At 47.1% G+C, this 14558-nt stretch overlaps 1 protein-coding gene across 1 annotated transcript in view; it reads left to right on the top strand.

Moving 5' to 3' along the window:
- Positions 1-709: 709 nt before the first annotated feature.
- The window catches only part of LOC144669266 (cytokine receptor common subunit beta-like), a 62151-nt gene continuing 48302 nt past the window's right edge, over positions 710-14558 (top strand). The window contains exon 1 of the mRNA XM_078531592.1: positions 710-1102. The gene's annotated coding sequence lies outside the window, so the exon portion shown is untranslated. The remainder of the gene's footprint in view (positions 1103-14558) is intronic.

Here is a 14558-nt window from a genome sequence, read left to right as displayed (position 1 = left end):
TAACAATTACAATAGTTGCTTGGTGAATAGCCTTAATGCGATGTTTATATTTCGGCGGGTGCGCGGCCAACTCCAGCGCATGCCCGCCAAACAACGCATCGTGGGACTGCGCGATGACGTCAGGACACATGCCCGACATCATCGCGTGTCACTTCACGCGTTGGCGTGTTGGGCCCGCCCCCTGCACGCCAACTGAAAAACCGCGCGCCTTATCCTGAGACCTGTCATCCCGATAGTTCTCGAAGCTCCCACCAGGGGAAACAGTCTCTCAGCATCTGACCTGCCAATCCTCGACAGAATTTTACATTTCAATTAACTATATACATATGTACTTATATCAGCATTCCCTCCATCATCCCTTTTCTCCTTGTCCCTCTGTTCACAGTTAATCTTGTGCCCTGCCTGTCCATGTATATCTGTACCTCTTGCCTCTGTGTTTTTCTCTCTCTCCCTGCCTCTGTGACCTGTGTGTCTCTCTCTCTCTCTAAGCCTCAATTTCCCTGAAATTCTGTGACTGTTTTACCCTCCAGCCATATTCCCTGACTGGTCATGCATCTTTAGTACAGTTTCTTTACACCTCTTTGTCTCTCCCTGTGTGTCGGTGTTTCCGTTCCTTGTCTGTACACCCTTTTGTTCCCTCCCTCTATAATTCTGCCCTTTTCTCCACCCACATTCAAGGAGTAGTATTGGGTCATGCATTGCTGAATCACTTGAGTTCCTGCCAAAACCCATCCATGGAATTTCCCAACTTCTCAAAAAAATAATCCTCCATCCTGTCTCGGTTTGCTTCCAGTAAGCGCCACTGTGTGTTTCTAATTAAACTGCTTCAGAACAATTTTATAACTTAGCTAAGAAGCCAAAACTTTCGGAAATGTTCTCACGCTAATGCGTGGCCAAGACAAACTCCTCACCACTGGAATCCTGAACAATATTGAGATTTATTCTTGTATGCCCTGGAGACTTGTGAGCAAACTTCCCTCCAATCAGTAGCGTGCGGAGTCAAAGGCTGCAGAGGCAGCAGCAAAGAGGAAACCCTCGGCAATCTGATCAGCGTCAGCCAGGACACTAATCGGAGTGGGAGCTTCAGACTGCAACTGAGGAGGTAAGCATTTAAACAAACTTGCTTCAGCTTTCTGGCGAGGGGCTTTCACGATACAAAATCATGTTGTGTTCTCTCGTGCCTGTCCTCCTTACCCTCTATGCTCCTCTGTCTTTTATTGGTTAGAAACACCTTAAAACACACATGCAGCTTTCACCCTAACACATCAACAGTATGCTGAGAATGAGCCCTACTGTCAAACCAGTACATAGTTTCCAGCACACATACAAGCCATTCGGCTCAGCTGATGTTTATACTCCACCCGAGGCTCCTCTCAACCCTCTTTGCTTCACCCTACCACCCTACCTACCTTCTATTCCTTTCTCCCTCACGGGGAGAGTTTCCCCCCCTCCGTTGGGCGGGCTGGGTGCAGGCAGGCCATCAGTTTCCCTGAGTGGACCAATTAAGGCCCGCCCAGCGTGACACACACACTGAGCGCTCCCTGTACGGGCACGGGAGGAGGAGGAGGAGGGAGAGTTGGGACCTGCGCCCTTTAGCGCACGCGCATGCGAAAGAGCACAAAAATCTTCCTGAGGCACAGAGCTTCCCGAAAACTTCAAAGAAAAAATAGAAAAGAAATTCGGACATGTCTGCCCGCGCCCGCTCCCATCCAGCCCGCCCGATGGGGAGAAAGCTGTCCCCTCGAGGGAGAAAGGGATAGAAGGATGCGCTGATAGGTTGACAGTGTCACATGAGTTGGGACACGTCAATTAATTTTAATAACAACATTTATTTAATTAATAAACGCTTCATGAAACCTCGTCCCGCCCATGGATGAGGTTTCATGATAAATGCGAAGGCCGCCTGGGCTCTTCGCCTGCCCCCCAACCCCCCCGCCAACCTTAAGGCTGGACGGGCAGCCCCAAGAACCAGTTAAATGAGTTAATTAATGGCCTCAATAGGCCTTTGACAGTTCAGTGGGCGGGGCAGCCGACTCCGCTGCGCGCCTGCTGAACTGAGGGTCAGAATGACGCGCGGTGACGTCGGCAAGTGCGGCCGATGTCACCGCGCCTCATTTTACGCGTCGGTGAGCAGGGCCCACGCCCGCTCACCAACCAGAAGATTCAGGTCCATGTGTTTATCTAGCTTCTTCTTTCACTTCAGTGACACTTGGACAGTGTCAGCTGTGGACCAATGAATAACGCTCTCTCGCCTCTGAATCAGAAGAATGATGTCCCTGCCCTGCAATTTGAGCACAGGGATCCATGTCGACACTCCAGTGCAACACTGAGGGAGTGCTGCTCTGTTGGGAGTGCCATCTTTTGGATGGGATCTTAAACCAAGACCCTGTCTGCCTTCTCGGGTGGATGTAAAAGATCCAGTGGCACTATCTAGAGGAAGAACAGGGGAGTTCTCCCCGGTGTCCTGGCCAATATTTATCCATCGTTCAACATCACAAAAACAGATTACCCAGCCATTAACAAATTGCCATTTGTGGGAGCTTGCTGTGTGCAAATTGGCTGCCGTGTTGCCTACATTGCAACAGTGACTACACTTCAAAAGTACTTCAGTAAGGTGGGGATGTCCTGAGGTGAATATATTAATGTAAGTCTTTGTTTTCTCTCACCTACACCATTTAGCAGCAAGCAGGTTCCCTCTAATTTTTCTTTGTTGTCTGTTTGTTGACCTGTTCATTCCCTTTAAGGCTGCTGAGCGGCTCCACATGCTCCCATTTTAAAGGAAATGTTGGTTTTGTGCTGACTGTCTTTTGATCTTCACTGTACGTTCCAGACACTGCGTGGCTACACACCAGTGTAGTTCAGAGGGAACACTAATAGCAGAGTTCCACATTTTTACCAACACATTTCTCTTTAATGTCCTATTTGGTTTATTGCTGCCTTTCTCACACTGATGTCTTTTAGTTTTGGAAATATTCCTGGGAGTGCAATTCCAGCAGGGTGTTTAACCACTCGTATCAGGGGGATCTCTGGTTATTCCTACCCGTGTGCCGTCTGAGGGACCTCACAGTGTCAAAGAGCTGTCAGGGTTGGAGGACACAGCTTCAGGAGTTTTTGATCCAGAGTTCATTGAGCATCTGAGGATGTAGGGATCAGATCCCAACGCAATTTTTTTTCATTGCACTACAGCTGCTGAGGTTACAGGTTTTCAACTGGTGTGGTTGTTGGGCTAAACAGGTCAAAGACTCAGCTCGGGAAGTCCATGATAGCGAGCACCATATAACCCAATGGAACCCTTCGGTCTTCCTGTCACGCAGTTGGCTCATGGTATTCAGCTCCAAAAGCTTCCCATTCTCTTCAGCTGCACCTCCAGCAACAGCAACTCCCAGAAATGGTGCACTCAGTAGATGATCTTGGCGTTGGTTCAGTTCACCAAGCCCCATCAAAGGATCAAAAGCAAGTGAAGGCTTGGAAGACCAGGCCAACTGCATTAAACTCACAGCTAGATTTAATTATATTTTGAGGTTTTGGATAAAGAAAGATTTGTATTTATATAGCACCCTTCGTGGCCTCAGAACGCACCAAAGTGATTTATACCGAGTTAAACGTTTTTGAGGTTGTAGTTACTATTGTAAAGTAGGAAATGTGCACAGCAAGATTCCACAGACAGTAACGTTTTAACGACCGGACAATCTGTTTGAGATCTTGGATGAGGATCAATGTCGGCCAGGACACAGGGGAGAATCCCCTTTGCTATTTTATGGGATCTTATCCATCCAAAAGGCAGCGCCCCCTGTCAGTGAAGCGCTCCCTCAATACTGCACTGGGGTGGCACAGCCTAGATTAGGCACTCGAGCCCCATGGAGTGGGGCTTGAACCCACAACCTTCTGACTCAGAGGTCAAAGTGCAACTGCTAAGCCACAGCTGACACGGCCACATACAGGGTATTGATAGACCTAATGTCTATAATCAGAAGCGTTACACATCAACAACAGCCTGCATTTATGTAGCACGTGTAACTTAGGGAAACATTCCAATTGCTTTAGGAGCCAAATCAGACACAATTTGACAACGGCTGCAGAGAGCAATGTTCAAACAGGCGGCCAAAAGCATGGTCAAAGAGGAAGTGTTTAGGGACCCCTTTAAAGGTGAAAGAAGAGCAAAGAGTGGTCAAAGAAGTGGAGCGGTGGGTCACTACTGTAGGAGGACATTGATGGAAACTTCCTGAGGTTGGTAGTATCTGTGACCCAGCAGCTGAAGGACTATCACATCAACAACAAACTGATAAGAGGTGTAATCCAGTTTTTTTTTAAATGCTGATGGTGATGAACAGCTAATGCTGGTAAATTATTTAAATTCAATTACATGTCCAACAAGAGAAACTAAAATATAATAGGCATGATTTACTCAAGTATATATGTGTACTCTTTCAAAGAGGTAAAGGAAAGAAGCCTGGCATTCATGTAACGTGTCTTAACATGTCTCAGAGCATCTCACGCCTCCTGCAGTGTAGTGACGGCCATGTAGAGATGAAAAATTAGACTTGGACGAGTCCCAACTACTAAGTGCTTTTTGCTATTTTATCTATTATAATGTGGCTCATTGCATAGTGCAGTGACCCACCTCTCCGCCTCCCTCTGCTATACCTCTTCTGTTAAGAGGCCCCTCAAAGCCCACCTCTTTAGGCAAGTTTTCAGCTACCTGCTCCATATCGCTTTATGTGGCTCGATGTCAATATTTTTCCCAATAGACTCCAGTGGAGCACCGACGCATGTCTTTCTATGTTGAAGGCAAATTATTGTGGACATGCTTCTGATTATGGACATGATATCTAGAGACTGGTTGGCACAATGCCTTTTTCTTCGCCATGAAGCAAGGATGCTTACACCTCAATATGGCAGGCGGGCACACCTGCGGACACTCCAGAGCCAAAGACTCTGCCTGCCATATTGGCAAAGGCTCCTGTACATGGGTCTATGGGTTGCACCTAAAAATTGCATAGGCAGAGGGTCTAATGGCTGCTCAAGACCCCCCCTCTTGCTGGGCTTCCCTTATGACTTACTGCATGTCCCCAGGGCATTTGCCTGAGCCTCTGGATTACTAGTCCAGTGACATTACCACTTTTTTTTTATTCATTCACGGGACGTGGGCTTCGCTGGCTGGGCCGGCATTTATTGCCCAACCCTAATTGCCCTTGAGAAGGTGGGGGTGAGCTGCCTTCTTGAACCGCTGCAGTCCCTGTAGTGTAGGTACACCCACAGTGCTGTTAGGGAGGGGGGGTTCCAGGATTTTGACCCAGCGACAGTGAAGGAACGGCGATATATTTCCAAGTCTGGATGGTGAGTGGCTTGGAGGGGGATTTGCAGGTGCTGGTGTTCCCATCTATCTGCTGCCCTTGTCCTTCTAGATGGTAGACATCATGGGTTTGGAGGGTGCTGTCAAAGGAGTCTTGGTGAGTTGCTGCAGTGCATCTTGTAGATGGTACACACTGTTACTGTGCGCCAGTGGGGAAGGGATTCAATTTTTAAGCTGGTGGCTAGGGTGCCAATCAAACGGGTTGCTTTGTCCCGGATGGTGTTGAGTTTTTTGAGTATTGTTGGAGCTGCGCTCATTACGAGGTTGTCACTATTGTACAGGCAATAAGAGAGTATTCCATCACACTCCTGACTTGTGACTTGTGCCTTGTAGATGGTGGACAGGTTTTGGGGAATCAAGAGGTGAGTTAGTCTCCGCAGAATTCCCAGCCTCTGACCTAGTCTTGTAGCCACAGTGTTTATATGGCCGGCGCTGTCCAGTTTCTCCCCTGGTATGTTGATTGGCACAACTATGAAGACCAGGGGAAGATTGCGAAGAGATGAGGCCTCTGTAGTTTAATACTCCGTCCAGGTTCCCCATATAGAAGATAGCCACTTAGCAAGGTACTGTCGGAGGTCTTGTGGTGCAGTGAGTAGCATCACTGCCTCTGAGCCAGAAGTGAAAGATAATAAAAAATTTTTAAACTCATTTTTCACATGCCCCTGTTCATGTGACACGGTCACATGCGGGGAACATGATTTCCTTATTTTCAAAATCTTCATTTTTCACTTTCAAAATCTTCAGCTCTCTGAGGCAGCTCTGTGCCTCCTGGGGGCTTTCACTGAGTGCACCCCTCCCCCCTCACCCCTACCCCCCCTCACCCCTCCCCCCTCACCCCTCCCCCCCTTACCCACCACCCCCCCCACCCCCCCGGCACTCGCACGATCTTCAGCCCTCGTGCTCCTCCCGCCCCCACCCCGGCAGCGCTGAGGTTCTCAGCACATGTTTCTGGCTGTTAATTGGCCAGTCAGGGTGAAATCATGGTGGGGCGAGGGGGCCACGATCACAGGCTGGTCCCAGGCCCATTCGCCCAGGCCCAGCGGGTGAGCGAGAAATCCTCCCCCAGGACTTGGTGATCCACAAAACGCCAAACAAGGTTGATCAATCAGCCTGTAAACCCTTCCAATCTGCCTGATGGCAGGCGGTAAGAGCGAGAGAGTTTCCTGGTCAGCCAGAACCGTGAGATTACTGCAGTGTGACAGCCACCACATGCAGGCCCTTGCAATCTGGGGCGAGCGTCCTCATCATTTTGAGAGACTACCAGGGAGAGAAAGGGTGCTGAAAGGCAACAAGTGTGTATTGGTCCTGTATTCTAACATGAGTTATGGGATGGTCAAATGGGCAGATAAGTGGCCAATGGAATTTAACCCTGAAAAGTGTGAGGTGATACACTTTGGAAGGAGTAATTTGACAAGGAAGTATTCAATGAACAGCATGACACTAGGAAGTTCTGAGGAACAAAGGGACCTTGGCGTGTGTGTCCATAGATCTCTGAAGGCGGAGGGGCATGTTAGTGGGGTGGTGAAAAAGGCATACGGGACACTTGCCTTTATCGATCGGGTCATAGATTACAAAAGTAGGGAGGTCATGTTGGAGTTGTATAGAACCTTGGTGAGGCCACAGCTGGAGTACTGTGTGCAGTTCTGGTCACCACATTATGGGAAGGATGTGATTGCACTGGAGGGGGTGCAGAGGAGATTCACCAGGATGTTGCCTGGGATTAAACATTTAAGTTATGAAGAGAGGTTGGATAGACTTGGGTTGCTTTCGCTGGAGCAGAGAAGACTGAGGGGTGACCTGATGGAGGTGTACAAGATTATGAGGGGCATGGATGGGGTGGATAGGGAGCAGCTGTTCCCCTTAGTTGAAGGGTCAGACACGAGGGGACATAAATTCAAGGTGAGGGGCAGGAGGTTTGGGGGGGGATGTGAGGAAATACTTTTTTCCCCAGAGGGTGGTGATGGTCTGGAATGCACTGCCTGGGAGGGTGGTGGAGGCGGGTTGCCTCACATCCTTTAAAAAGTACCTGGATGAGCACTTGGCATGTCATAACATTCAAGGCTATGGGCCAAGTGCTGGTAAATGGGATTAGGTAGGAGGTCAGGTGTTTCTCACGTGTCGGTGCAGATCGATGGGCCGAAGGGCCTCTTCTGCACTGTGTGCTTCTGTGATTCTATGACTTGATACCTAGAGCAGGGGGATCAAAAATAATTCTCAGGCACACATTTAAGAGTTAAGACAGTAGAGAAAGGGGAGGTGCTGCAATTGGGACAGTCTCAGAGTGTTTGTGTTCTGGATTTATGCCAGTTTTCAAGGAAGGATCGTGTTGTAATAATTTTGCTCCACGCAATGCCCCTCCCCATCCCCTGAGCACAATTTCTTTGTAAGTCAGAGCTGAGGAGGTGTTAGTGAAGTGGAGAAGAGTATTGGGAGTGTATCAGTTTTAATTGCTCTTTCCAGGGAATATTTGTTCTTCCGAGCAGAGTTACGTCAGCTAACTGCAATAAATCTTCGAGAAAGCCTGTTGGTGTGCCAGCTGCAAAGTTCGATGCACCTAAAAGGGCACGTCATAACATCAATCTTACCCTGTTCCCACATTGTGTGACAGCAACACAACATCAGAACGGTAAGAACGACTCCAATCTTATATTTAGTGTTGGCAATGGAAATGGATCGTGGTGATCCCACGATCTCAGATGGCCTAAGAGGGATTGGGAACTTTGGCGCTTGCATATGCTGTGAGCCCCATGCTCCCTGTCAACATTCTCCCTCGTTGGTTATGCAGGAATAGCCTTTTAAGTCTCTTCATGACGGGAAATTGGCCATCAGTCTTTGGGGTATGTACGCAATCATTTCAAGTAAGTGATTCCTTTTTATTCATTCCATTCTTCCGAACTGTTCTAATTGCCTAAGCAATTATCATTGAATCCTAGAGTGGTTACAGCGCAGCAGGAGGCCATTTGGCCCATTGTGTCCATGCTGGCTGTCTGCAGGAGTAACTCTGCTAGTCCCGCTCTCCCTTTCCCTCTAGCCCTCCAACTATTGTCCCTTCAGATAGTCACCCAATTGTTGTGTGTTGCTTTCAATCTAGAACTATTGCCATGAGGGGGAAAGGAATTGAAGGAGGTGTTGATTGGGTGAGGTGAAATAAGATGGAAGAAGGACCGTGTGGGGCATAAATACAGGCATTGACCAGATGGGCCAAATGGCCTGTTTCTGTACTGTAAAATTCTATGTAATTCAATGTGATCCTCATTATTTGATGCCCTCTGTATTTGTGCTCTCTGATTGTTTGGTCCTTAAAGGGGTGTGACTAGGAGATATGATTACCTCTGCCTGCGATATATTAGTAACATTTTTAAATATAGCAGAAAGATTTTCATATTTTACATTTAATAGTAAGTGGAGATCTAGACAATGGCCTTAATGCATACCAATTGTAGGAAAGCATTCTCCGTCCTCCTTGGTCAGCGCCTGGACGAGAGGTCTGGTAAATTCAACTGACCAACTAGACAGTGGGCAACTCGTATTCAATGGAAAAACTTAGACAGCAAGGCTGACGAGCCAAGGAGAGAGGGTGAGGCAGGGGAAGATAAAATAATGGTGAAAGGAATGAGACAGAGGTTTGACTGGGAGAGAGTGTGAGTGTTGAGAAAGTCGCCTCAGGGTCTTTCAAACACCTTTGTGGGAGACCTGGGATGTCCAAGAGATGAGGCTGTGCTGCTGACACAAGCTACTGCTGCCCTAGATTGCTACGTAAGCTGGACTGAAAGAGAAAAGGCAATTCATTTTAAAAGTAATATTATTGTGTTACTGGGTGAGAAATTTGACTTGGGGAGTAGAGCAAATCAGGTGACAGTGGGTCAGCTGCTTCTATTGTGCCCTGCACAGTTTTTATTCCTTTAAAGTCACTTAAAGTCTGGCTTGCTCCAACTATAAATCCTTCATTGCTTTATTCGTCTGTGTCGTGTCTTAGAATGTGGGCGTCGCTGGCTAGGCCAGCATTTATTGCCCACCCCTAATTGTCCTTGAGAAGGTGGTGGCACCTCCTCAAAGGCAACTGAGTGACTTGCTGGGCCATTTCAGAATTTTGTTAAGGGTTAACCATATTGCTACCCAACAGCAAGTTTCCTGGTCTAAAAGACATCAGTGAACTAGATCTAGTAGCTTGTGGCCACCATTAATGACGTTAGCTGTTTATTCAGCTGATTAAATTTATAGAACTTTGGTGAGGCCACAGCTGGAGTACTGTGTGCAGTTCTGGTCACCACATTATAGGAAGGATGTGATTGCACTGGAGGGGGTGCAGTGGAGATTCACCAGGATGTTGCCTGGGATGAAACATGAGAGGATGGATAGATTTGGGTTGTTTTCGTTGGAGCAGAGAAGACTGAGGGGCAACCTGATCGAGGTGTACAAGATTATGAGGGGCATGGACAGGGTGGATAGGGAGCAGCTGTTCCCCTTAGTTGAAGGGTCAGACACAAGGGGACATAAATTCAAGGTGAGGGGCAGGAGGTTTAGGGGGGATGTGAGGAAATGCTTTTTTACCCAGAGGTCTGGAATGCGCTGCCTGGGAGGGTGTTGTCTCACATCCTTTAAAAAGTACCTGGATGAGCACTTGGCACGTCATAACATTCAAGGCTATGGGCCAAGTGCTAGTAAATGGGATTAGGTAGGTAGGTCATGTTTTTCTCAAGTGTCGGTGCAGACTCGATGGGCCGAAGGGCCTCTTCTGCACTGTGTGACTCTGTGATTCTGTGAAATCCCCCACCTACCCTGGTAGGATTTGAGTTCATGTTTCATTAGCCCAGGCCGTTCGATGACTGACCTATGTTGTCGTCCATCTTTGTGACCTCTTGCAGTTGGTGTCTTCCTCCATTTACCAGTCCTCGTTGCTATTGAAAGTGGATTTTGTCTCATCTCCGCTAAATGTGGGCTACTATCAGTTTTCTCATTTGCGAGTCAATCCCTCCTGTTGAACACTGCTGTAAAGTGGAGATTTTAAAGTCCACCTTGCCAAGAGCAGGGGCTATCAGCTTTTGTGACATTCCCAATCATTGCGCAAAGGGGAATGCACGCTCACTACAGCGGAGTTTCCTCGGAGTTCCACCAGCTGATGCCATTTCGGTGGAACTGCAGTTAATCGGAGTTTCCATCACACTTCCATCAAAGTTAACTGGAAGGATCTCTGAGGAAGTTCTGCCCCAGTGTGTTTGTACCATCACCAAGTAAATGTGTTTCCTGTCAATTCAGATATTAACTGTTTCACCCCTGGTTTACTGAACTAGCCAATGGCGAAGAGCAGTTTACTCGCAACTTGACCTTGAAGGTCAACAAATTTACTTAGCATCTTACACCACAGAAGGAGGCCATTCTGCCTATCATGCCTGTGCTGGTTCTTTGAAAGGGCTGTCCAATTATTCCAGCTCCAGCCCCACCCCACCACTCCCCGCCAAGCCATAACCCTACCTTTTGAGAATTAGACGTTAAACTAGCAGATGAACAAAAAGGAGAAAGGTCCTGATGGTGCAGTGGGCTGATTAATTGAGTCGCCCAAAAGCTAAACATCACAGGTGACGGAACTCCAGAATAAAGACAGAAAATGCTGGAAATGCTCAGCAGACCAGGCAGCGTTTGTGGAGGGAGAAACATAAGTTAAAGAGTCAGACCAATGCCGGGGGGGGGAATTAATTGAGCACATATCAGATTAAAATACTTTTAATACATATTGTGGGATAAACAAATAACATAAAACTGAAAATATTAGGTCATTTGGATATTCACGGCGTCGTTATTAAAATATTTACACAAACAGTTTCATAGCGTCAGGAGCCTGTGTTGATTTTGAGGTTAAGCCAATGTTTCCTCCTTGGGTGAATACACCCAACACTGAGAGTTTAGGAGGTCCCTGAACAACTGCTACTGATTTATCTTTGCACATTCTACCATCCCCTCATTTGCATAACCACTGAGGCTTGACTTTACAAAGGTCAGTGAAGCACAGGGAAATCCAATTTGAACTCATTTGTTTGTCAGAGTTATGAATAGTTGAACTTTGCACTTGATTCCAGTCCACAGCAACATTGCTGAGGACATGTGTTAACCCGGTTTGCATCAGGAGTTGCTCCTAGCCCAAGTTCCCTTTCCACGTTTTCCAACCAATCCCGGCTGTGATGCGTGTCCAAATATTGGGGGAGATATTATTTTTCCATTCCTTGTTATTAGTAGAAAAGAAAGAACAGAAACCCGGGTCATTTTTAAACCTTAAAGGTTATGAAACTGTTAATATTATTTTAATTGCATGTTAAGAGTAGACAATAGCAAAGACTAGTGACGTGATGAGTGTCTGCTGATTTTTCAAATGTATTCTTTCATGGGATGTGGGTGTCGCTGGCAAGGTCAGCATTTGTTGCCCATCCCTAATTGCCCTTGAACTGTGTGGCTTGCTAGGCCATTTCAGTTAAGAGTCAACCACATTGCTGTGGGTCTGGAGTCACATGTAGGCCAGACCAGGTAAGGATGGCAGATCTCCTTCCCTGAAGGACATTAGTGAACCAGTTGTGTCTTTACAACAATCGATGATAGTTTCATGGGCACCATTACTGAGACTAGCTTTATATTCCAGATTTTATTAATTGAATTTTAACTTCCACCAGCTGCCGTGTTGGGATTTGAACCCATGTCACTAGAGCATTAGCCTGGGCCTCTGGATTACTCGTACAATGACACTACCACTACGTCAATGCCTCTGCTTAATGCTTCACCCTGAGCTGTTTTCTTGGTGGCTTTTGTCACTGATGGGTTGCCTTCCAATCTAAGGGTCAGGGCAAGGAGGTAGGTCCCAAGTCTACTACAGCCGGAAAAGGAATTCCACCTGCGCTGTACGGTGTTACTCTGGATGACATGCTCCCCACCTAAGCTAACCGCTCCCTGCCCTCCACCGATGGACTAGTAAATGCCACTTAAAGACTTGCATTTATATAGTGCCTTTCACAACCACAGAAGATCCCAAATTGCTTCAGTGCCAATGATACACTTCAATGTAGGAAACTAGACAGCCAGTTTGTGCACAGCAAGCTCCCAGGAACAGCAATAGGAGAATGGTCAGATAATCAGCTTTTGTGGTGTTGATTGAGAGGTGAATATTGGACAGGACACTGGGGATGTCGCCCCTTCTCTTCTTCCAAAATAGTACCACAGGATCTCTTTACATCCACTGAGCGAGTAGGTGGACCCAGTTTTAACTGAAATACAGCACCTCCACCCTCCTGCAACAGAGTCATTGACTTCTGTACTGAAACCTTTGAATCAGACTTGAGCCCTCGACCTTCTGACTCAGAGACCTACTGAGCCAGAGTTTACATCAGGGACAAGTAACCCAAAGCTCAGAGGGGGTGGGTCGAGGCAATTCTCCAGGGATAGACATTAATACATAGAGCCTGTCCCCACACCAGTCTGAGAAGAGAAGTGTGTTGTTGTCAACAACGAGTGAAAAAAATCTCCCTAAATGCTCATAATAACCAGCATTAACTCCAGAATTATGTCAAATTGCCTTCACGATTGTTGTGTATTGCACTGAGTGGGACTTAACATGTGGACTCACAACTCAGGTAGCCATTAATCGATGAACTTATAATCTCTCCAACAGAGAGGGCAGAAAGGGCAACAAAGGCCCAGATCTTCCAGTCTCTAGATAGTCGGAGACCAGATGTACACCCCAAGTTGCGCTATAGGACCCCTCAGAAGCCAAAATGCAAGGGCTCCTTGGGAATTGCCCGGGAAGTTTGAATTTCCAATGGACAATTCCCCAACTCCCCGGAACCCTACAAAGAATGATTCTAAGTTAGAGTCGGAGACTTCAGGCAGTTCCAACTTCCTTACCTGGATCGCCACCCAGAAAATATTGGACAGATAAAACCTAGCCTAACAGCTGGATAACTATACAACTGATGCACCCCCGCACCCACCCCCACCTAATCACTCACACTGACACCCTCAACTTACTGTATCCACCCTATCTCCTTACTCACCCTACCACCTTACCCATGAACAAGGAATAGTTGTAGGCCACTCACCCCTCAGCTCCACCATTTAATAAGATCGTGGCTGATCTAATAGTTACCTCAAATCGGCCTCCCACCTACCCCCAATAACCTATCACCCCCTTGGTTACCAAGAGTCTATCCACCTCTGCCTTAAAAATATTCAAAGACTCTGCTTCCACCACCTTTTCAGGAAGAGAGTTCCAAAGACTCACGGCCCTCTGAGAGAAAAAATTTCACCTCATCTCTGTTTTAAATGGATGACCCCTTATTTTTAAACAGTGACCCCTAGTTCTAGATTCTCCCAGAAGAGGAAACATCCTCCCCACATCCGCCCTATCAAGTCCCCTCAGGAATATATGCTTCAATCAAATCGCCTCTTACTCTTCTAAACTCCAGCGGATACAAGCCTTACCTCATAAGACCACCCATTCCAGGTATTAGTCTGGTAAATCTTCTCTAAACCGCTTCCAATGCATTTACATCCTCCCTCAAATAAAGTTGCCAGTACTGTACAGAGCACTCCAGATGTGGTCTCACTAATGCTCTGTATAACTGAAGCATAAGACGTAGGAGCAGAAGTAGGCCATTTGGCCCATCAAGTCTGCTCCAGCATTCAATGAGATCATGGCTGATCTGATAATCCTCAACTCCACTATCCTGACCTTTCCCCATTACCCTCGATTCCCTTACTGATGAAAAATCTGTCAATCTCCGCCTTGGATATACTTATCGACCCAGCTTCTACAGCCCTCTGCGGTAAAGAATTCCACAGATTAACCACCCTCTGAGAGAAGAAATTCCTCCTCATCTCTGTTTTAAATGGGCACCCCCTTACTCTGAGATTATGCCCCTCTGGTCCTAGACTCTCTCACAAGGGGAAACAACCTCTCCGCATCTACCCTGTCAAGCCCCCTAAGAATCTTATATGTTGCAATAAGGTCGCCTCTCATTCTTCTAAACTCCAATGAGTACAGGCCCAACCTACTCAACCTCTCCTAATAAGAAAATCCCTCCATACCCTGAATCAACCTAGTGAACCTTCTCTGGACTGCCTCCAATGTCAGTATATCTTTCCTTAGATAGGGGGACCAAAACCGTTCACAGTATTCTAGCTGAGGTCTAATTAGTGCCTTGTATAGTTTTAGCAAGATTTCCAT

Source organism: Cetorhinus maximus, chromosome 29, assembly GCF_964194155.1.
Source record: "Cetorhinus maximus chromosome 29, sCetMax3.hap1.1, whole genome shotgun sequence".
Lineage (NCBI taxonomy): Eukaryota > Metazoa > Chordata > Chondrichthyes > Lamniformes > Cetorhinidae > Cetorhinus > Cetorhinus maximus.
Note: the sequence above shows the minus strand (reverse complement) of the source record. Positions and strands in the feature narration are given on the sequence as shown.